Source organism: Eumetopias jubatus, unplaced genomic scaffold (genome assembly GCF_037043125.1).
Source record: "Eumetopias jubatus isolate StellerSeaLion01/CBP00866 unplaced genomic scaffold, mEumJub1_p1.0 scaffold_5, whole genome shotgun sequence".
NCBI lineage: Eukaryota > Metazoa > Chordata > Mammalia > Carnivora > Otariidae > Eumetopias > Eumetopias jubatus.
The window spans coordinates 34,252,850-34,275,674 of NW_028274811.1; the positions used below are offsets into that span (position 1 = coordinate 34,252,850).

Below are 22,825 nucleotides of genomic sequence, written 5' to 3' on the forward strand. Positions count from 1 at the left end.
TTTGATAGGGATTGCTATAAATGTGTAGATTGCTCTAGGTAGCATAGACATTTTAACAATATTTGTTCTTCCAATCCATGAGCATGGAAGGTTTTTCATTTCTTTGTGTCTTCCTTAATTTCTTTTGTGAGTATTCTATAGTTTTCTGAGTACAGGTACTTTGCTGCTTTGGTTAGATTTATTCCTAGGTATCTTATGGTTTTGGGTGCAATTGTAAATGGGATCAACTCCTTAATTTCTCTTTCTTCTGTCTCGTTGTTGATGTATAGAAATACAAATGATTTCTGTGCATTGATTTTATATCCTGCCACTTGACTGAATTCCTGTATGAATTCTAGCAGTTTTGGGGTGGAGTCTTTTGGGTTTTCCATATAAAGTATCATATCATCTGCGAAGAGTGAGAGTTTGACTTCTTTGCTAATTCAGATGCCTTTTATTTCTTTTTGTTGTCTGATTGCTAAGGCTAGGACTTCTAGTACTATGTTGAACAGCAGTGGTGATAGTGGACATCCCTGCTGCATTCCTGACCTTAAGGGAAAAGCTCTCAGTTTTTCCCCATTGAGAATGATATTCACTGTGGGTTTTTCATAGATGGCTTTTATGATACTGGGGTATGTACCCTCTATCCCTACACTGTGAAGAGTTTTAATCAAGAAAGGATGCTGTACTTTGTCAAATGCTTTTTCTACATCTATTGAGAGTATCATATGGTTTTTGTCCTTTCTTTTATTAATGTAGTGTATCATATTGATTGATTTGCAGAGGTGGAACCAACCTTGCAGCCCCAGGAATAAATCCCACTTAGTCATGGTGGATAATCCTTTTAATGTACTATTGGATCCTAGTATTTTGGTGAGAATTTTTGTGTCCATGTTCATCAGGAATATTGGTCTGTAATTCTCCTTTTTGGTGGGGTCTTTGCCTGGTTTTGGGATGAGGGTAATGCTGGTCTCATAAAATGAATTTGGAAGTTTTCCTTCCATTTCTATTTTTTGGAAAAGTTTCAGAAGAATAGGTATTAATTCTTCTTTAAATGTTTGGTAGAATTCCCCTGGGAAGCCATCTGGCCCTGGGTTCTTGTTTGTTTTGAGAGTTTTGATTGCTGCTTCAGTTTCCTTGCTGGTTATGGGTCTGTTCAGGTTTTCTATTTCTTCCTGTTTCAGTTTTGGTAGTTTATATGTCTCTAGGAATGAATCCATTTCTTCCAGATTGTCTAATTTGTTGGCATATAGTTACTCATAATATGTTCTTATAATTATTTGTATTTCTTCAGTGTTGGTTGTGATCTCTCCTCTTTCATTCATGATTTTATTTATTTGGATCTTCTCTCTTTCCTTTTTTTTTTTTTAAAGACATTTATTTGAGAGAGAGAATGAGAAGGGGAGGGTCAGAGGGAGAAGCAGACTCCATGCTGAGCAGGGAGCCTGATGCGGGACTCGATCCTCATGGCCTGAGCCAAAGGCAGTCACTTAACCAACTGAGCCACCAGGCACCCCTCCTTTTTCTTTTCTTTTTGATAAGTCTGGCCAGAGGTTTATCAATCTTATTAATTCTTTCAAAGAACCAGCTCCTAGTTTCACGGATCTGTTTTACTGTTCTTTTGGTTTCTATTTCATTGATTTCTCCTCTAATCTTTATTATTTCTCTTCTCCTGCTGGGTTTAGGCTTTATTTGCTGTCCCTTCTCCAGCTCCTTTAGGTGTAGGGTTAGGTTGTGTGTTTGAGACCGTTCTTGTTTCTTGAGAAAGGCCTGTATTGCTATGTACTTTCCTCTTAGGACCGCCCTTGCTGCATCCCAAAGATTTTGAACAGTTGTGTTTTCATTTTCATTTGTTTCCTTGAATTTTTTAAATTCTTCTTTAATTTCCTGGTTGACCCATTCATTCTTTAATAGGATGCTCTTTAGCCTCCATGTATTTGAGTTCTTTCCAACTTTCCTCTTGTGATTGAATTCAAGTTTCAAAGCATTGTGGTCTGAAAATATGCGGGGAATGATGCCAGAATTTTGGTACCGGATGAGACCTGATTTGTGACCCAGGATGTGATCTATTCTGGGGAATGTTCCATGTCCCCTAGAGAAGAATGTGTATTCTGTTGCTTTGGGATGGAATGTTCTGAATATATCTGTGAAGTCCATCTGGTCTGGTGTGTCACTTAAAGCCCTTATTTCTTTGTTGATCTTTTGCTTAGATGATCTGTCCCTTTCAGTGAGGGGGATGTTAAAGTCCCCTAGTATTATTGTATTATTGTCCATATGTTTCTTTGATTTTGTTATTAATTGGCTTATATAATTTGCTGCTCCCATATTAGGGGCATAAATATTTCAAATTGTTACATCTTCTTGTTGGATAGACCCTTTAAGTAGGATATAGTGTCCTTCCTCATCTCTTATTACAGTCTTTGGTTTAAAATCTAATTTGTCTGATATAAGGATTGCCACCCCAGCTTTCTTTTGATGTCTATTAGCATGATAAATGGTTTTCCACCCCCTCACTTTAAATCTGGAGGTGTCTTTGGGTCTAAAATGAGTCTCTTGCAGACAGTATATTGATGGGTCTTGTTTTTTAATCCAATCTGATACCTGTGTCTTTTGATTGGGGGTATTTAGTCCATTTACATTCAGGATAGCTATTGAAAGATATGAATTTAGTGACATTGTATTGCCTTTAAGGTGGCTGTTACTATATATTGTCTCTGTTCCTTTCTGGTCTATGTCACTTTTGGACTCTCTCTTTGCTTAGAGGACCACTTTCAATATTTCTTGTAGGTCTTGGGTTTGGGGGGGAGGTTGCAAATTCTTTTAGTTTCTGTTTGTCCTGGAAGCCTTTTTATCACTCCTATTTTCAATGACAGCCTAGCTAGATAAAGTTTTCTTGGCTGCATATTTTTCTCATTTATTACCCTGAATATATCATGCCAGTCCTTTCTGGCTTGCTAGGTCTCTGTGAATAGGTCTGCTGCCAATCTAATGTTTCTCCCATTGTAGGTTACAGACCTCTTGTCCCAAGCTGCTTTTTCAGTATTTTCTCTTTGTTTCTGAGATTTGTAAGTTTTACTATTAGATGTTAGGGTGTTGACCTATTTTATTGATTTTTGAGGGGCGTGTTCTGTGCCTCCTGGATTTTGATGCCTGATTCCTTCCCCAAATTAAGGAAGTTCTCCCCTATAATTTGCTTCAGTATACCTTCTGCCCCTCTCTCTCTTCTTTTGGGATCCCAATTATTTTAATATTGTTTCGCTTTATGGTATTACTTATCTCTCAAATACTCCCCTCGTGATCCAGTAGTTATTTATCTCTTTTTCTCAGCTTCTTTATTCTCCATCATTTGGTCTTCTGTATCACTAATTCTATCTTCTGCCTCATTTATCCTAGCAGTTAGAGCCTCCATTTTTGATTGCGCCTCATTCATAGCCTTTTTGATTTCAACTTGGTTATATTTCATTTCGCCAGAAAGGGATTCTCTAGTTTCTTCTATGCTTTTTTCAAGCTCAGCTAGTATCTTTATAATCATTATTCTGAACTCTAGTTTCGACATCTTACTAATGTCCATATTGATTAGGTCCTTGTACTGCCTCTTGTTCTTTTTTTTGAGGTCAAGTTTTTCTGTTTTGTCATTTTGTCCAGAGAAGAATAAATGAACAAGAGAACAAAATGCTAAAACAGTAACAACGACCCCAGAGAAATATACACTAAACAAAGCAGAAAAGACCCGAAACTGGGGTGGGGGGAAGAAAAAAAAAATGATCAGACTGGTGAATAGAACAGAGCCATACACTAGATTTTGGGTGTATTTTGGTCTGTTAGAAGAAACTGCATCTCAGAAGAATGAAACTGGACCATTTCCTTATACCACACACAAAAATAGACTCAAAATGGATGACAGACGTAAATGTGAGACAGGAATCCATCAAAATCCTAGAGAACACAGGCAGCAACCTCTTTGACCTCAGCCACAGCAACTTCTTCCTAGACACATTGCCAAAGGCAAGGGAAGCAAGGGCAAAAATGAACTATTGGGACTTCATCAAGATAAAAAGCTTTTGCACAGCAAAGGAAACAGTCAACAAAACCAAAAGACAACTGACAGAATGGGAGAAGATATTTATAAATATCATATCAGATAAAGGGCTAGTATCCAAATCTATAAAGAACTTATCAAACTCAACACCCAAAGAACAAATAATCCAGTCAAGAAATGGGCAGAAGACATGAACATACATTTCTGCGAAGAAGACATCCAAATGGCCAACAGACACATGAAAAAGTGCTCAACATCACTCTACATCAGGGAAATCCAAATCAAAACCTCAGTGAGATATCACCTCACACCAATCAGAACGGCTAAAATTAACAAGTCAGGAAATGACAGATGTTGGCGGGGATGCGGAGAATGGGGAACCCTCCTACACTGTTGGTGGGAATGCAAGCTGGTGCAGCCACTCTGGAAAACGGTATGGAGGTTCTTCAAAAAGTTGAAAATAGAGCTATCATACGATCCAGCAATTGCACTACTGGGTATTTACCCCAAAGATACAAGTGTAGTGATCCTAAGAGGTACATGCACCCCAATGTTTATAGCAGCAATGTCCACAGTAGCCAAACTATGGAAAGAGCCAAGATGTCCATCAATGGAAGGGAGGGTATGTGCTATCGTGAGTGCTGTGAATTGTGTAAGACTGCTGAATCACAGACTTGTACCTCTGAAACAAATAATAAATTATATGTTTAAAAAAAAAGGAAGGGAAAAATGAAGGGGGAGAAATCGGAGGGGGAGATGAACAATGAAAGACTGTGGACTCTGAGAAGCAAACAGGGTTTTAGAGAGGAGGGTGGGTGGGGGGATGGGTTAGCCTGGTGATGGGTATTAAGGAGGGCACGTATTGAATGGAGCACTGGGTGTTATACGCAAACAATGAAGCATGGAACACTACATCAGAAACTAATGATGTATGGTAACTAACATAACATAACAAAATAAAATTAAATAAAAAACTGCATCCCGAAATTTTAAAGAAAGAAAGAAAAAAAAATATATGTTATATATAAGGTTAAATACAATGAAGGGATAGAATATGACTATAAAAATGAAAATTAAAAAAGGTTTTAAAAAGGAATCAATAAGATAACTTGGTTGAAAAAAGAAAGAAAAAAATTAAAAAAAAATGTTATCGGGCGGGTGAATAGAACAGAGCCATACACTAGATTTTGGGTATATTTTGGTCTGTTAGAAGAAACTACATCCCGAAATTTTAAAGAAAGAGAAACATATATATACAAAAAATAAGGTTAAATGCAATGAAGGGATAGAATATGAGTGTAAAAATGAAAATTAAAAAATATTTTAAGAAAGGAATTGATAAGTTGCTTGAAAAAGGAAAGAAAAAAATTCAAAAAAAAAAAGAAAATTAAAAAAATTAAAGTTAAAAGACTAAAGCATCATGGGGAAAAAAGCCATGAATTCTATGTGCTATATTCCCCTAGTGCTGGAGTTTTGCAGTTCTCACAAGTTTTCTTTTTAACTATTTCGAAATAACTTCAAATTTTCAGATATTTCAAGAATTGCACAAAGAACTTTGTACACTTTACCCAGACTCACCTATTGTTAATATATATTTTGCCATATTTCCTTTATTTTTTCTTTTTATTCTCTTTATCATTCTCATATATATGTGTTTGTACTCATATGTGTATTGTATTTATATGTGTGTACACACACTATTTTTTATGAACCACTTCAGAGTAAGTTGTAGACATCATGTCTCTTTATTTCTAAATACTTCATTGTGTATTTCCTAAGAACAAGGACATTCTTTTGTATAACTGAATCTTAATATGAAAATAAGAGTTTAACAGTGATAGAATGTTTATCTATAGTCTACACTCAAACTTTACCAATATTTAAGAGTAATTTTTCATTTAGTTGTCATGACTCCTTAGTTTACTTTATTTTTTTTAAAGATTTTATTATTTGATAGAGCGAGAGAGCACAAGCTGGCGGTGGGGAGAGGGAGAAGCAGGCTTTCCGCTGAGCAGGAAGCCTGACATCAGGCTCCATCCCAGGACCCTGGGATCATGACCTGAGCCCAAGGCAGATGCTTAACCATCTAAGCCACCCAGGTGCCTCTCCTTAGTTTACTTTAACCTGGAACAGTAAAGTTCAGCCTTGCTTTGTCTTCTTATAATACTGATATATTTAAAAGTCTGTAAGTCATTTATTTTGTAGAATACCCTTAATTTTGGTTTGTTTTATGCTTCCTCATGATTATATTTAAACAAGACTTTTTTTTTGTAATTTTCCATTGCTGTGTAGAAGAATTAACCCAAAATTTAGTGTCTTAACACAATAGACTTTTATTATCTCATATGTTTTGTGCATCCGGAATCTGGGTATGGCTTTGTTGGGTGTCTCTTTTCAAAGTTTCTCATAAGGCTACAAACAAGGTGTCTAGGGTTCTTATCTGAAGGCTCAACTGAGGGAGGATCCACTTCTAATCTCTCTTACATAATTATTGGAGCGATTCTGTTCCTCATGGGTCATTGGACTGAGGGCCCCATTGTTTTGCTTGCTATCTGCTAGAGTCCTACCTCTGTTCCTTGCCATGTGGACCTCTCCATAGGGCAGCTCAAAATATAACATCTGGCTTCTGTCAGAGCAAGTAATGGAGAGAGCCAGAGAGGGCAAACAAGGTGGAGGTCACAATCTTTTCGTAAACCTAATATTAAAAATGACATACCATAACTGCTATATTTACTTCATTAGATGCATGTCTCTTGGGGTGCCTGGGTGGCTCAGTTGATTAAGCCTCAGACTCTTGATTTGGGCTTAGGTCATGTTCTCATGGTTGTGAGATCGAGCCCCTCATTGGGGTCTGTGCTGGGCATGGAGCCTGCTTAAGATTCTCTCCCTCTCCTCCTTCCCCTCCCCCTCTATAAAAAAGAGGTGTGTTTCTTAGTCCAGCCTGAACTCAATGGGATATGATTTTTCTAACTCCATTTATAATAATTTCTTCTACCTTTATTAGGCATTAGACTGTAAGGAAAAGCTTTCCCTTCTGTTTTATTTATCCAATTATGGTTCATGTTTATTTTTTCAGTAAGTTATATTGCATTATTACCATTATTTATTTTGATCCCAAATTGTTCTGGATTTATTTTATTTTAGATTTTGATTTATTCAATCCTAGATTATTTTGCCAGTGAGGACCTCTTCAAGCTGGTTTTGTGTCCTTTCACCACACCCCTATCATTTTCTTGAGCACTTTCTAACTTTCTGATACAAGAGGATGTTAATTATCTTACACTTTTTTTGGCCCAATCATGAGATGAGCCATTTGTCCCTGTTTCTTTTTACTAGACAGTACTAATTAAAAATTAAGATCTAGTGGTAGATGTGCTTATTGCTAATGGGCTGTCTCTATTTCTAGACTTTTTCAGCAGATAGAGAAAGGAAACACACATACAACACACATACAAACATGTATCTATACACACACCTTCAAAATCATGAGTTCTTATTAATTCCTGCAGTTCAGATTCTTCCTAGCCTTTCCCCTTTTTACCTTTGTATTTTTCTTTTCCAAAAGTGAAAACTCTGGTTCTCAAAATTATGAATATATTTACTTAATTCTGAAGTGCACAAAAAGTAGCTTCAGAATTGTTACACCCATACCAAAGAGAAAAACCTGTAGAGTTCAGGATTTGCCTGCCTCATTAAACTTAGGGTATATAGTCAAAAGCATTGTGTTCAAAGCTACTTCTGGCATGGTTAAGTTTATTCATTTCGGGCGCCTGGGTGGCTCAGTTGGTTAAGCGACTGCCTTCGGCTCAGGTCATGACCCTGGAGTCCTGGGATCGAGTCCCACATCGGGCTCCCTGCTCAGCAGGGAGTCTGCTTCTTCTTCTGACCCTCTTCCCTCTCATGCTCTCTCTCTCTCATTCTCTCTCTCTCAAATAAATAAAATCTTAAAAAAAAAGTTTATTCATTTCCTTTGTATGTAATTTTGGAGTTTTTCCACACTCTGAAATTGATAAGAGTGTTAACAGTATTCTTTTGTTTTTAAGGTATATTTATTTACTTGAGAGAGAGCAGGATTGGGGTGCAGGGTGGGGCTGTGAGGAGGGGCAGAGGGACAAGCACACTCCCTGCTGAGCAGGGAGCCCTACATGGGGCTCAATCCCAGGACCCTGAGATCATGACCTGAGCCGAAGTCAGACACTTAACTGACTGAGCTAGCCAGGTGCCCTGAGTGTTGATAGTATTTTTTTTGAATGTGTAAAACATTAACATAATTAAAGTTAAAACCATTTTTAAAAAGCATACTCAGAAAATAACCACTCCTTGCCTATCCCTTTTGTCTCATTTACCCCACCTACTGTAGATAATCAATTTCATTAGTTTCTGGTTTGTCCTTCCTGTGTTTTCTTTTGCAAAAAGTAACCACCTATATTTATATTTTCTTACTTGTCCTTTCTTACACAAAAGGTAACATACTATGGAGGCAGTCCTCTCTTTGAAAGGTTACAGTATACATGCATTTAGTTACCATGGTTTTTTTTTTTTTAAAGATTTTATTTATTTATTCATGAGAGACAGAGAGAGAGAGAGAGAGAGAGAGAGAGAAGCAGAGGGAGAAGCAGGCTCCCAAGGAGCAGGGAGCCCGATGCGGGACTCGACCCCAGGATCCCGGGATCATGACCTGAGCCGAAGGCAGACACTCAACCATCTGAGCCACCCAGGCGCCCTAGTTACCACAGTTTTAATAATGCTAGTCTCCTAAAAACAGTTCAAAATTCATGCCATTATCATGGCATTTTTGCTGGGTAATTGCTTAAAGTATAAATGTCGCTGTTAGCCCTATAGTCCACAAACTATTTTGCATCTGACAGATATATGCCATGATTGGTAACCAATCACATGACCTCTTTCTATCTATTAGAGGTTGGTTACTGTACAGTTATTTAGTTATGCACAGACAGCAGAGCATGTAGTTGTGTTGCCTTCTTGTCTCCCAGAGATAAACCCACATATCATTTTACAAAAATTTATAGAGGGAGCTGACCAACAAAGATGTAAGTGCAGCAAAGAAACAAAAGTGATAATGCAGTCAGTGAAATTCAAATTGAATAAAAATGGAATTATAGGGGTACCTGACTGGTTTAGTCAGTAGAGCATGTGACTCTTGATCTCAGGGTTGTGAGTTCGAGCCCTACATTGGGTGTAGAGATTACTTAAAAATAAAATCTTTTTTAAAAATGGAATTGTGTACTATAGGTTTACTAACTGAACATAATAAAAAATTTTTAAAAAAGATGATGGATGTGAAAAAAGTGGAATTATAGAAGAAATAGCTGACACTAGGAATGTTGACATTGCTGCCTTCAAGAGTCTCTAGACATGTAGCCAAAGAAGCTTTGTGAAGGTAAACTTACTGGCGTAAGTTAGGAAAGTTGTGATGAAGAGGATGAAGATGTCCCAGTAAAACAATGACACCAACAGAAATACTTCACATTAGAGGAATTCTCAGAGATATCTCATAACCTTGAAAGTCAAAGGGTACATAATATATTGGAAGTTGATCTAAACTTACAAAAGGGTATGACAATTTTCTAAGGCACAGAAAAGATGCTTGCTCTGTATTGTAAGTTACAGGATGAGAAGCCAACCCTTTAATTCTCAGCTGTTCTAATGTCTCAGATTACAATGTACTAAAAAAATAATAGTTTTACTATTTTTTTTACTTCCCTGTCAGAATGCTTAATGTTTTTATAAACTTTTCTAAAGGTCACAGAACAATTCTAATTTACCCCATTGGTTTTATTTATTCACGAGAGGCAGAGAGAGAGAGAGAGAGAGAGAGAGAGAGAGAGGCAGAGGCAGAGCAGGGAGCCTGATGTGGGACTTGATCCCAGGACCCTGGGATCATGATCTGAGCCGAAGGCAGACGCTTAACTGACTGAGCCACCCAGAAGCCCCTACCCCATTGATTGTTAAGATCACTTTGCACAGCTTCAGTTTGCATGGTCGTTTTTACAGTCCTGCTGCACTACTATGCTAAGTAAGGAATGCCTGTATATGATTTTTTCCATTTTGTTTTAAAATAATTTTTAATCAGTTTTGGTATGGTATAATTTATATGTAATAAAATGCACCTTTAAAAATTACACAGCTCATTGAATTTTGACAAATGTTTGCACCTTGTAACCATTTCTACATTCAAAATATAGAACTATTCTGTAACCTTCAAAAGCTTTCTCATGCCCCTTCACGATCACTTCCCCACATCCCTGGCTCTAGGCAACCACCGATCTACTTCCTGTCACCATAAATTAGTTTTGTCTTTTCCAGAATTTCATCTAAATGGAATCCTACAACATGTACTCTTTTGTGTCTGTTTTCTTTTGTTCTGCATGTTTTTGAACTTGATTCACCTTGTTGCATGTATTATCTTGTTTTTTAAATTGCTCAGTGATAATGTGTTGTATAGGTATGTCCCAATTTGTTTATACGTTCACCTGTTGATGGATATTTGAGTTCCCAGTTTGGTGTTATTCTTCATTAAGATGATGTGAACAGGGACGCCTGGGTGGCTCAGTCAGTTAAGCAACTGCCTTTGGCTCAGGTCATGATCCCAGGGCCCTGGGATTGAGTCTTGCATCAGGCTCCTTGCTCAGCGGGGAACCTGCTTCTCCCTCTGCCTGACGCTCCTCCTGCTTGTGCTCGTGCTCCTTCTTTCTCTCTCTCTCTCTGACAAATAAATAAATAAAATCTTTAAAAAAAAAGCTTTTACATGTATGTGAACATGTATTCACATGTATGTGAACATACATGTATAAATATTTTTGTGGACACATTTTTAGTTTCTCAGGGAAATACTTAAAAGCACAATTGCTGGATCATATAATATGGGAAGTGTATATTTAGCTTTATAAGATGCTGCAGAACTATTTTTCAAAGTGGTAATACCACTTTTACATTCCCATCGGCATTGTATGATGACTCCACTTACACAATGTTCTCACGAGTGCTTCTTTTTGTTTACCTTTTTAATTTTAGCCAGTCTAGTGAGTATGTAGTACTATCTCATTGTGGTTTTAATTTGTGTTTTCCTGTTAAGTAATTATATTGAACATGTTTTCATTGTGTATTGGCTGTTTGTGTCTCTTCTTCTTGCAGTGTCCATTCAAGTCTTTCATTCATCTTTAACTGAGTTATTTGTCTTCCTAAAACTGAGTTAGTTTAAAAAGTATATTCTGGATGTGCCTTCTTTGTCACATACATGTTTTGTGGAAATCATGACTTGCCTTAAAGACTGACTTGACTTCATTTTCTTAGTAATTTCTTTTAAAGACCAGAAGCTGTAATTTTGCTAAAGCCCAATTTATTCATTTTTTTCTTTAGTTTGTATTTTTTGTCTTTTATGTCCAACTTAAGAGTTTGTAAGGTGGTGTAAGAGTTTACCTGGGTGGCTCAGTCAGTTAAGTGTCCAATTCTTTTTTTTTTAAAGATTTTATTTATTTATTTGGGAGAGTGAGCTCCAGAGGGCAAGAGCAGGGGGAGGGACAGAGGGAGAGGGAGAAGCAGGCTCTGTATTGAGCAGGGAGCCAGATGCGGGACTCGATCCCAGAACCCTGGGATCATGACCTGAGCTGAAGGCAGATGCTTAACAGACTGAGCCACCCAGGTGCTGTAAGTGTACAATTCTTGTCCAATCCTGATTTTGGCTCAGGTCATGATCTCAAGGTTGTGAGATTGAGCCCTGTGTCAGGCTCTGTGCTGGGCATGGAGCCTGCTTAAGATTCACTCTATCTCTCTCTCCCTCTCTCTCTCAAAAAAAAAAAAAAAAAAAAAAAAGAAAAGAAAAGATTTTGTTGCCTTTTGCAAAATTCTGATGATTTAATCCTGTATTTTAGGATTCTATACTTATAGAAGTTTTCTTGTTTTACCATTTACAACTTAGTATACGATTCGTTTTCAGTTGATGCTTATATATGGTGTGAGGTAAGAGCGAAGGTTCATATTTTTCCAAAGGAATTCCCAGTTGTGTCTTTGGAAAATTTTGCTGAGAACTATCCTTTCCTCATTAAACCATCTTGGCATCTTCCTCATAAATTATTTGACCATATATATGTGATTTTTTTCCTGGGCTTTTTCTTCTACATATATATCTGTAGCATTGTAATAAAGTCTTGAAATCAGGTAAAGTTCCCTAACTTAATTTTTTTTTTTTGCGACAGTTGTTTTGGTTCAGCTTTATTTTTCTTTGCCACAATTGTTTGTGGATCCTTTGATTTTCCTATAAATTTGGGCATTATCCTGTTATTTTCTCTAAAAACAAAAAAAATATTTCTGGATATTGATGAGAGTTGCACTGAATCCATAGCTTCGATTTGGGAAAAATTAACAGCATTATTGAAAAATTTGACCCATGAGCATAGTATATCTCTAATTTAATTAAGAATTATTTAAATTTTTTAAGCAAGGTTTTGTGTTTTCCAGTGAGCAGATTTTCTGTATATTCTGATAAACTCATTGCTTAATATTTAATGCATTCTATTCTTTTTTTTTTTTTTTAAGATTTTAGTTATGTGACAGAGAGAGACACAGCGAGACAGGGAACATAAGCAGGGGGAGTGGGAGAGGGAGAAGCAGGCTTCCCATGGAGCAGGGAGCTGGATGCGGGGCTCGATCCCAGGACTGGGATCATGACCCAAGCCGAAGGCAGACGCTTAATGACTGAGCCACCCAGGCACCCCAAATGCCTTCTCTTCTAATTGACATTTTAATTTTTTTATTTTCTAATTGATGACTGGTGGTGTATAGAAATGCATTTAGTTTTTGCACATTGATCTTGTATCATGAGCCCTTAGTAAATTGGCTTATCAATTCTGGTAGGGGTTTTTGCAGATTCTTCAGTATTCTCTATATAAACAAACATTTTTTGCAAATAAGGCAGTTTTTTTTTATTCCTTTTCAATCTGTTTGTCTTTTCTTTCTTATAGTTGCCCTATTGCATTGGCTAGGATTTCCAGATCAAAACTAAATAGAAATGGTGAGAGTGGACTTCCTTGCGTTGTGTTTTGTTTTTACTGAGGGAAAGCTTTTAGACTTCTACTATTGAGTTTTCATAGATCTCTTTTAGCAGATTGAAGAAGTACCCTCTATTTCTAGTTTGTTGAGAGTTTTTAATCATGAATGAGTGTCGAATTTTCTCAAATACTTTTTTGCTTCTATCGAAATGATCACATAACCTTTCTATTTCATTCTGTTCATATGGTAAATGACACAGATTAATTTTTATTTATTTTTTAAAAGATTTTATTTATTTATTTGAGAGAGAGAATGAGAGATAGAGAGCACGAGAGGGAAGAGGGTCAGAGGGAGAAGCAGACTCCCTGCTGAGCAGGGAGCCCGATGTGGGACTCGATCCCGAGACTCCAGGATCATGACCTGAGCCAAAGGCAGTTGCCCAACCAACTGAGCCACCCAGGTGCCCACAGATTAATTTTTAAATGTTTAGTCAACTTTGCATTTTTAGAGCATATCCAACTTGGTCATTATATACTTTTCTATAACGCAGGATTCATTATGCTAATATTTTGCAAAACATTTTTGTATATGTGTTTATGACCGACACTGGTCTGGAGTTTATTTTTCTTGTAATTTCTTTGCTGGTTTTGTATGGTTTTGGTAAGAACTTTTGGTTTCATTGGTTTTTCTCTATTATTTGTCCATTTTTTAATTTTAATTTTAATTTTTTATATTTATTGTGTTAGTCACCATACAGTATATCATTAGTTTTTGATGTATTTGTCCATTTTTAAAAAAGATTTATTTAGAGAGAGCACGCATACACGGACATATGAGGGGGGGTGGACAGGGAGAGAGAGAATCTCAAGCAGACTCTCTGCTGAGTGGAGAGCCCCACGTGGAGCCCAGTCCCAGGATCCTGAGATCATTACCTGAGCCAAAATCAAGAGTCGGCTGCTTAACCACCTGAGCCACCCAGGCACTCCTGTCCATTTTTTATTTCCTTAGTTTCTACTCTCATCTTTTATCATTTCTTTCCTTCTACCTACTCTGGGTTTTACTCTTCTTTTTCTAAATTTTCATGTTTATAGTTTAGATCATTGATTTTACACTTTTCTCTTTTTTTTCTGATTTAAGTAGTTAAATAAATCAATTTTGCTCTGAGCTTTAAGCACATTATACTAATTTTTGGTGTTATGTTTCCATTTAGATTCAATACAAAATGTTTTCTCATACACCTTGCAATTTCTTCCTTGACCTATGGATTATGGATTATTTAAAAAGTATGTTGGTTATTTTCCAAATATTTGAGATTTACCCAAATATCTTTTGTCATTGATTTTTAATTTTATTGCAGTCTAAGAGCATACTTCGTATTGTTTCTATTCTTTTAAATTTGTTAAAATGTGTTTTACGGCCCAGGATATTGTCTATCTTGGCAAATGTTCCTTGCATACCTGAAAATAGTTTAGTTGTTAGTGATTGTTGTGTTTAATAATTGTAAACTAAGTCTTGTTGGTTGATACTGTTGTTGAGGCCTTGGCATCTTATGCTTTGTCTACTGGTTCTTTCACTCACTGACAGAGGAGAGTTGATATCTCTAACTACAAATATGGATTTTTTTGTTCTCCCTGTGGTTATATCAGTTTTCATATATTGTTTCATATATTAAGCTGTATTATGAAGTACATACACTTCCTTTTTTAATTTTTATTCTAAAATCATTATAGATTCACAAGAAGTTGTAAAAACAGAACAGAAAGGTCCCATGTATCCATTACCAGCTTCCCCCCAATAATAACATCTTATGTAATGTAGTATAAGATCAAAACCAGGAAATTGACATTTCTACAATCCACAGATCTCACCTTATTCAAACTTCAACAGTTTATACATGCACTCACTTGTGTGTATGAATTGTGCTGTACAACTTTATCATCTGCACAGATTTGTATAACCGTCACCACAGTCAAATACAGAACTATTTCATCACCACAAAGAACTCCCTCTTACTGCCCTAACCCCTGGCACCCAACCACCCATCTGTCCACCATTGCTATAGTTTTGTCATTTTAAAAAAGTTGTATAAATGGTACCATACACTTTATAACATTTCATGATTTTTTTTTTCAGCATAAGGCTGTTAAGATCCATCAAACTTGCTGTTGGTATCAAGAATTTGTTTCTTTGGGGCACCTGGGTGGCTCATTTGGTTAAGCATCTGCCTTCAGCTCAGGTCATGATCTCAGGGTCCTGGGATTGAGCCCTGCATTGGGCTCCCTGCTCAGTGGGGAGTCTGCTTCTCCCTCTCCTGCTCCCCCTGCTTGTGTGCATGTTCTCTTGCTCTCTCTCTCTCTGTCAAATAAATAAAATATCTTTTTTAAAAAAATAAATTAAAAAAATAAAATCTTAAAAAAAGAATTTGTTTTTATTACTGAGTAGTATTCTATTATATGAATATATAAGAGTTAGTTTAGCCATTCACCTCCTGGAAGACTTTTGGGTTGTTTCTGGTTTGGGGCTATTACAAATAAAGTTGCTGTGAACATCATGTAGAAGTTTTTGTGATTTAAGTTTACATTTCTCTGGCATATATGTCCAGGAATGCAATTTCTGTATGATATGGTAAGTGTATTTTTATTTTTATAAGAAACTACCAAACTGTTTTTCAGAGGATTGTACCATTTTGTATTCTCAGCAGCAGTTTATGAGAGATCCAGTTTTTCCATATTCTCACCAGTATTTGGTACTGTCATGATTTCTTATTTTACCTAATAGGTGTATGATATCTCATTGTTGTTTTAATTTGCAGTGCTGTAATGGCTAATGATGTTGAACATCCTTTCATACACTTATTTGCCATCCATATTATCTTTTTCAGTGAGAGAAATTTATTTTTGTGTTTTGCCCATTTTCTAAATGGATTTTTAATTACTTTTGCATTTTGAGAATTCTTTTTATATTTTAGGTAGGCGTCCTTTGTTAGATCGTTTGGAAATACTGTCTTTAGTTCAAAGTTTATCTTTTTATCCTCTGAACAGGATATTCATAAAACAAGAGGTTTTAATTTTCAGTGAAGTACAATTTATGAAATTTTTTCTTTTATGGATCATGCTTTGGTGTCATATCTAAGAACTGTCCACATGCCCTAAGTCCTGAAGATTTTTCTCCTCTATCTTCTAAAAGGTTTTTTGCTTTAAGTTTTATGTTGGCACCTGTGGTTCATTTTGAGTTAATTTTTGTATAAGGTGTGGGGTTTAGGTTGAGAGTCAATTTTTTGTCTATGGATGATTAGTGGTTTCAGTACCATTTGTTGAGAAGTCTACCCTTCATCTCTGATGAATTACTTTTGCACCTTTGTCAAAAATCAGTTAGCCAAACAAAGCTGTAGGAAAGAATGTACTGGGGATTTGAGGAAGATGTTTTTGTATTCTTCAGAATATGGAAATATGCAGGAGTTGGTGGCAGTCATGGTGAGACCATAAGAGGATACCATTTGACTTAGCATGAAGTTATACCATGAAGAATACAATTTTTTTTGAGGGAGGGGGAGAGTCAGAGGGAGAGTGAGAGACAAGTCTTATGCATGCTCCACATCTAGTGCAAGCCCAACCTTGATCTAACAACCCTGAGATCATGACCAGAGCTGAGATCAAGAGTCGGACACTTGGGGCGCCTGGGTGGCTTGGTCGTTAAGTGTCTGTCTTTGGCTCCGATCATGATCCTAGGGTCCTGCGATCGAGCCCTGCATTGATTTCCTGCTCTGTGGCGAGCCTGCTTCTCCCTCTCCCTCTGCTTGCTGCTCCCCCTACTTGTGCTCACTCTCTAATAAATAAACCTTAAAAAAAAAAAAGAGTCGGACGCTTAACTGACTGAGCCACCCAGACGCCCCTGAAGAATACCATTGTATGTTAAATAAAGAAAAGGAAATAAATCAGGTCCTTGGTGACATATTTATGACCCTGGGTCAAACTAATGATGCCTACTTACTTCTGGACTTCAGTTATATAAGCCAATAAATCTTCTTTATGGGTTTAAAAAATAAGTTGGGGGGTGCCTGGGTGGCTCAGTCGTTAAGTGTCTGCCTTCGGCTCAGGTCATGATCCCAGGGTCCTGGGATCGAGCCCCGCATCAGGCTCCCTGCTCAGCGGGAAGCTTGTTTCTCCCTCTCCCACTACCCCTACTTGTGTTCCCTCTCTCACTGTGTCTCTCTCTGTCACATAAGTAAATAAAATCTTTAAAAATAAATAAATAAATAATAAGTTGGCCATACTTGTGTGGATCTACTTCTGGGTTCTTTATTCTGTTTTATTGAACTATGTGTGTCTCTCTCTTCTAATAGCACATTCTGTAGATTACTGTAACTATATGGTGAATCTAAAATTGGTTGAAGTAATTCCTCCAACTTTATTCTTCAAGATTGTTTTAGCTATTCTAGGATCTGTGCCTTTATATGTATATGTTAGAATAAACTTGTCAGTAGTACCAAAAAATACCTTGCTCATATTTTAAACCTAGAGATCAAAGTGGAGGTGGGGAGGAATTGACATTTTTACTATGCTGAGTCTTCTGAACCATGAATATTATGTCTCTCTCCATAATAATTTAGGTATGCTTTTATTTCTTTCATCAGAATTTTTAAAGTTTCAGTCTGTAAATTGTGTACATATTTTTGTTAGTTCAGAATTTCATTTTTTGAGCAATTGTGAATGGCATTGAGTTTTAAATTTCAGTTTCTACATATTCAATCATAGCATATAGAAATAAAATAGATTTTCATAAATGTTGATCTTGTGTCCTGTGACCTTGCTAATGTCACTTAGTAGTTCTAGGAGCTTTCTTGCAGATTCTTCGGGATTTTTTTTTTTTTTTGGTACATAATTGTGTCATTTGCAAATAGGGACAGCATTATTTCTTTCTTTTAATCTGTATGTCTTTTATTTCTTTTTTCTAGCCTTATTGCACTGGCTAGAACTTCTAATACTATGTTAACTAAGAATAGTGAGAATGGACATCTTTTCTTAGGGGGGAAAATATAGTCTTGCACTCTTAAGTATCACATTTACTATAAGCTTGTGTGGATGTGCTTTATTAAATTGAGGAAGATCTCCTATATTCTTCATTTTCTAAGTTTATTTTTTTAAAATCATGAATGGGTGTTGAATTTTGTCACATGTTTTTTCTGCACCATTGTATATGATTGTGTAATTTTTCTTCTTTAGCTTATTGATTCTGTGAATTATGCTAATTAATTTTCAAATATTGAACCAGCCTTGCATCCCCAGAATAAACTCCACTTAGTTATGGTGTGTAAATCTTTTTACATGTTGCTGAATTCAATCTACTCATATTTTATTCAGGATTTTTATATTTATATTTATGAGGGATATTGGTTTGTAATTTTTTGTGCTGCCTTTGTCTGGCTTTGGTATCTGTAAAACCAGCTTCATAAAATGAATTAGGGAGTGTTTTCTCAGGGTGTCTGGGTGGCTCAGTCACTTATACGACTGCCTCTTGGACTCAGCTTAAGTCATAATCTCAGGGTTGTGAGATTGAACCCTGTGTTGGGCACTGTGCTCAGTGAGGAGTGTGCTTCTTTCCCTGTGCCCCTCCCTCCACGTGCATGTGCTCTCTCTCTCTCAAATAAATAAATCAATCTTTAAAAAAAAAAAAAGGAAGTTTTTCTCCTCTTTTCTAGAAGAGATTGTGTAGAATTGGTGTCAATTCCTCTTTAAAATTTTGGAAGAATTCTCCAGTGAAAACATCTAGGCCTGGAAATTTCTTTTTGGGAATTTTTAAACTATGAATTCAATTTGTCTGCTAGCTATAGGACTACATAGATTATCCATTTCATAGTGGGTCAGTTTTACAGTAATTGTTTTTCAGCATTGGTCTATTTTATTTAAATTGTTGAGTTTACCTGCATATAGTTGTTCATAAGATTCCCTTATATTCCTTTTAATGTCTGTGGGATCTGTAGTGATAGCCCATTTCACTGTGAATATTGGATTGGCCATCCTTTTTTAAGATTTATTTATTTATTTTAGAGAGAGAGAGAAAGAGCGTGTGCATGAGTGGGGGAGAGGGGCAGAGGGAGAGGGCGAGATTCTCAAGCAGACTCCTCCCTGAATGCGCAGCCCAGTGTGGGGCTCAATCCCACAAGCCTGAGATCATGACCCAAGCCGAAACCAAGAACTGGCCACTTAACTGACTGAGCCACCCAGGCACCCCTGGATTGTCCATCTTGATAGAGTTTGTCAATTAATCAATTTACTAATTTTAGTGGTTTTCAAAAGCACCAGTTTTTTTTGCCATTGATTTTTTCTATTTTTCTGTTTTCAGTTTTATTGATTTATATATTTCTTTTTAAAAGATAAATTGAGGTATAATTTACATATCATGAACTTTACCTATTTTAAGATACAGTTAGAAAAGTTTTAATAAATTCATTTTGTTGTGCAACCATCCCCCTATCCAGTTTTAGAATATTTTCTTTTTTTAAAAAAAAGATATTTATTTATTTATTTGAGAGAGAGAGACAGCAAGAAAGGGAACACAAGCAAGGGGATTGTGAGAGGGAGAAGCAGGCTTCCTGCTGAGCAGGGAGCCTGATGCGGGGCTTGATCCCAGGACCCCAGGATCATGACCTGAGCCAAAGGCAGACACTTAATGACTGAGCCATCCAGGCACCCCAGAACATTTTCTTCACTCCAAAGATTTCCTTTGTGTCTGTAGTTCATTTCCTCCCCCAGACCCAGGTAACCGCTGATCAGCTTTCAGTCTGTATAGCTTTTTCTTTTGTATAAGTTTTGTGCTAATATAGTTATACAATATGTAGTTTTTATGTTGGCTTCTTTCACTTGGCACAGCATTGTTAAGATTCATCCATATTGTAGCATGTATCAGCACTTCATTGGTTTTACTGTTGAATAGTATTTCATTGTATGGCTGTCCCACTTTTGTTTATCCACGTGTCCATTGGTAGACATATGGGTTGATTCCAGTTTATGGATATTATGAAAAATGGTGCTATGACCATTTGCTGCAGTCTTTGTATGAACATGTGTTTTAATGTCTCCTGGGTATATACCTAGGAATTCAATTTCATTGATTTATGACCTTGTATTTTTTTTATAACTTCCTCTGCTTGCTTTGTATTTATTTTGCTCTTCTTTTTCTAGTTTCTTGAGGTGGGAATGTAGTTGACTGATGGGAGAACTTTTACCTTTAGTGCTACATTTCCCTGTCAGAACTGCTTTAGTCGCATCCCACAGATTTTGATAAGTGTATTTTCATTTTCGTTCAGTTCAATATATTGTTAAATTTCCTTTGAGACTTACTCATTGACCCATGGATTACCTAGAACTGTGTTGTTTTATTTCCAAGTGCTTGGAGATTTTCCTGTTAACTTTCCTGTTACTGATTTTCAGTTTAATTCCAGTATGGTCAAAGCACATACTCTGTTTATTTCTTAAAAAAAAAAAAAAACCAAAACTTGTTGTGTTTTTTTTTTTTTTTTTTTTTTACCCTGGATATGATCAGAGTGTTCCATGGGTGCTTGAGAAGAAAATGTATTCTGCTCTTGGGTGGAATGTTCTATAAGTGTCGATTAGGTCCTGTTAGTTAATGGTGTTGTTCACTTCTTCTGTATTCTAATTAGTAATTTTGTCAATTGTTGAAAAGAGTTTAATCAATTGTTCACATCTTCAGTATCCTTGTTGGTAGTTCTGTCAGTTGTTGTCAGATTGTTGAAGTCTCCAACTTTAATGATGGATCTCTCTATTTTACATTTAAGTTATATCAAGTTTTGCTTCATGTATTTTGAAGTGCTCTCGTTTGGTGTGTACACATTTAAGATGGCTATGTCTTCCTAGAGGATTGACCCTTTTATCATTATACAAAGTCCTTCTTTGTTTCTTGTAATTTTCTTTGGGTAAATAGACTTAGGATTGTTAAATCTTCATACTCAACTTTTTGTTGTTTTGAAATGTTTCTCTATCTCTCCTAGTTTATCTTGTCTTAAGGCCTACTTTTTCTGATATTGTTATAGCCACTCTAGCTTTCTTATAATTAGTGTTTGCATGAGTATATCTTTTCCCATTCTTTATATATAAAGTGCATTTTCTGTAGGAAGGATATTATTGGATCTTGCTTTTTTTTATCCCTCTCTGACTTTTAATTAGAATTTTCAGATTACTTACATTTAATATAATATGTCTACCGTCTTACTCTTTGTTATTATCCTATCCATTGTTTATTTCTTCATTCATCTTTTTATGCCTTCTTTTAGATTGAGTATTGTTTAGTATTCCATTTTGTCTCTGATATTTATTACATATTCTCTTTAATTTTTAAGTTGTTCTGGGGTTTATCTTATGCACCTTTAACTTATCACCATAAATATAATGAAAATACTATGCCACTTTGCATATAATGCAGGTGCCCTTTATACTTCCATTTTTCTCCTTTTGTGTGTGTGTGCGCTATTGTTGCCTCACGTTTTCCTCCTGCAGTATTTTTAGCCTCACAATATGTTGTTATTACTTTGCTTTAAACAATCAATTATCTTTTAAAGAAACTAGAAAGGGAGAAGTTTTTCATATGTAACCTACATATTTTTCATTTCTGTCACTTTACATAGATCCAAGTTTCCATCGAGTGTCATTTTCCTTGAGACTGAATAACTTCCTTTAACGTTTCTTGTAGTATAGATCTTCTGGTTGCATATTTTCTTGTTTTTTGTTTGAAAAAAAGTCTTTATTTCACCTTCATTTTTGGAAGGTACTTTTGCTGGATATAGAATTCTAGATTGACTTTTTTCTTTCAGTACTTTAAAGATATTATTCCTCTCTGTTCTGCCTTGTGTTGTTTCTAATGAGAATTTTACAGTCTTTTTTGTTTGTTTGTTTATTCCTCTGTATTTAATGTTTCTTTTCCTCTGACTGCTTCTAAAGTTTTCTCTTTATCTATGAAATTTGATTATGATGGGCCTAAGTGTGTTTTTCTTGACGTTTATTCCTCTTGGGACTTGCTGAACTTCTTGAGTCAATGGATCTGTACTTTTCTTTAAATTTAGAAAGTTTTGAGCTATATTCAAATATTATTACACACACACACACACACACACACACACACACACACACACAATTATGGAACTCCAGTTTTACTTATGTTAGACCAACTGATATTTTCTGACATTTTTTCTCTGTAGGTTTATCTGTTACTATGTTTTCAAGTTCAATGAACTTCTTTAGTGTCTGGGCTGCTGTGAATCCCATCTAGTGAAGTTTTCATTTCATATATGTTATTTTTCACTTCTAGAAATTCCATTTCATTCTTTCATTTCTCTCCATTTCTCTCATTGTTTTCATGTTTTCCTTTAAATCCTTGAGAATATTTACAATAGCTGTTTTAAAGTCATTGTCTGCTAATTTAATTACCTCTGTTATTTCTAGTGATGATTTTCTCCCTGGTTTTAAGTCACAATTTGCTGATTATTTGCATGCCAGTAATGTTTTTATTGGATGGTAGACATTGTAAATGCTACATTGTTGAATGTTTGGATTTTGTTGTCTTTCTTTAAAAAGTATTGAAATTGTCTGGGAAGGCAGTTATTTGCAGATCTGATTTATCTTTTCAAGACTTGTTTTTATTTTTATTTTTTAAAGATTTTATTTATTTGACAGAGAGAGAAAGGGAACACAAGTAGGGGGGATGGGAGAGGGAGAAGCAGGGTCTCTGCTGAGCAGGGAGCCTGACACAGGGCTCAATCCCAGGACCCTGGGATCATGACCTGAG

The 22,825-nt window shown here is 36.1% G+C and overlaps 1 protein-coding gene across 7 annotated transcripts in view; it reads left to right on the forward strand.

The window, feature by feature from the left end:
- The window catches only part of LOC114200660 (protocadherin gamma-C3), a 155,738-nt gene that overhangs the window by 91,837 nt on the left and 41,076 nt on the right, over positions 1–22,825 (forward strand). The gene's annotated exons all lie outside the window — the stretch shown is intronic.